We start from the raw sequence: 2,351 nt of genomic DNA, 5'->3' as shown, positions 1-2,351 counted from the left end.
TCCCTGAGTGTAGGCTGGACTTATGACTGTTTCTATTAACAGAACCAGCAGAGGTGATATGTCACTTTGACATTGTTTAAAAAAAACTGTGCACATTATCTTGAATTCTCTCTCTTGCTCTCACTCACTTGCTAGCTCCTGGGGAAACCAGCTGTTATATTCTGAGATGCTTTATGAAGAGGTCCCTGTGGCAAATAACTGACATCTCTGGACAACTGCCAGCAGGGACCTGAGCTGTGCCAACAGCCGCAAGAGTGAGCTTGGAAGCACATCCTCCGCTTACCAAGGGTTGAGATTACTGCAGTCCCAGCTGAATCCTTGACTGCATCCTCATGGGAGAGCCTGAGTCAGGGGCATCCAGTTAAACCACACTCAGATTCCAGACCCATGGAAACTGTGACATAAAAAATGGTTGTATTAAGTTGCTACATTTGGGGGGTAATGTGTTACACAAGAGATAACTAATACAAAAATCTTTGACTAGATTATTTCCTTACAATTTACTCATTTGGTGATTTTCTAATTCTATCATTTATTCTAAATTTATTAATTGGGAATAATTTTTAAGAAAAACTTTCTCCCCATCAATTAGGGCTATTTAGTTACACTGAAAAATTGCACAAGAGAGATGATTCATTGCTTAAGATTTCCCCTTTAGTTGCCAATATTCATATTAAAGAGATGATGTTCTAGCTACCTCCTAAATTGACCAAAGAAACGTTTCTCTCTCTCTCTTTCTTTTTTTGGCCACACTGCGTGGCTTGTGGGATCTTAGTTCCCCAACCAGGAGTCGAACCTGTGTCTTTGGTAGTTAAGGTGCAGAGTCCCAATCACTGACCACAAGAGAATTCCCCATCTCTTTTTCTCTTTTTAAATAGTAATGTAGACTTATCAATTAGCTGGATTGCTTTTTTATTTTCTTAATGATACCTTTTGATAAATGATTTCCTAATTCTAATATACTCAGTTGATTAATCTTTTCCTCTGCAGCTAATCCTGTTGAAGAATTCTTTGCTTGTACAAAGATCATGCAGCTATGTTATCTTGTCAAAGCTTTATGTTTTTATCTTTCATATTTAAGTCTGCAATCCTCTAGGATTGCTATTTACATTTGATAAGATGTCCTAAAAAGTTGTACAGCAGCTGAAAGGTATGCTTAGAGGAAAAATTACAGACCTAAATGCACATATTAGAAAAGAGGAAAAGCTGAAAATAAACTATTTAACTTTAAGCATAAGTTAGAAAAAAAATGATAGTTTCTAATTTCCAATATGATATCTTTGAATTATTTAAGGTTATTCATGTGTATGGCTTTCATTTATTTTTTAAAGTGTATTGCTTTTAAATAACTATTCAGAATTATATTTTTAGCCCTTAAATATATGGATATTTTTCATTATCATTTTGTTATTGATTTCTAGCTTAATTTCACTGTGGTCAGAGAACATGCTTTGTATAATTTGCTTGTTATGAAATATGCTTTATGGGTTAACACAGTTAATTTTGATAAGGTTTCATGTGTACCTGAGTAGAATGTCTATCCTACAATTACTGGGTATAGGTTTTTATTTATATCAATTATGTCAAATTTGTTAATCATGTCATTCAGTAGGTCTACTGATTTTGTTTATCAGTTACTGAGAGGAGGGATACATTTAAGTTTTCTATTTTGATTAAATAGGATTTTGCTTTTATTTTTAGTTTTATTAAATTTTTACTTCATATGTAAGACTCTGCTATTCAGGGCATACAATTTATAAATGTTTTATCTTCTTGATAAACAAAACTTTAATGATAAATAATTCTTGTTATCTTTAATCATAAATGAAATGATAAAATAAATAAATAAAATTGACTTTGTCTGATATTGTGATAGCTATAACAACTTTCTATTACTAAATGTTTCAGAGGTATATCTTTTCCCATCCTTTTACAGTTAACCTTTGTGTAGTCTCATACTTAGATTATGTCTCTTGTAAGCAGCAGGTCACTGGAATTTTTTTATCCAGACTGCCAATCTTTGGCTTTTAATTTGAGGTAGTTATTCAATTCATATCCATTTAAGTGTTGATATACACCGTTTTCCCTTCATAGATCACAGCTTTGTTGTGGTGTAGGGACTTGAGTAACTCAAGCCATGAGCCATGCTATGCAGGGCCACCCAAGCAGATGGGTCATAGTGAAGAGTTTTGACAAAATGTGGTCCACTGGAGGAGAAAATGCAATCCACTCCAGTATTCTTGCCACGAGAACCCCATGAACGATAGGACAGAGGAGCCTGGCATGCTGCAGTCCACGGTGCCACAAAGAGTCGGACACGACTTAGCGACTGAACAACAACATACACAGTT

The sequence above is a fragment of the Bos indicus genome, chromosome 8 (genome assembly GCF_029378745.1).
Source record: "Bos indicus isolate NIAB-ARS_2022 breed Sahiwal x Tharparkar chromosome 8, NIAB-ARS_B.indTharparkar_mat_pri_1.0, whole genome shotgun sequence".
NCBI classification, from domain to species: domain Eukaryota; kingdom Metazoa; phylum Chordata; class Mammalia; order Artiodactyla; family Bovidae; genus Bos; species Bos indicus.
Note: the sequence above shows the minus strand (reverse complement) of the source record.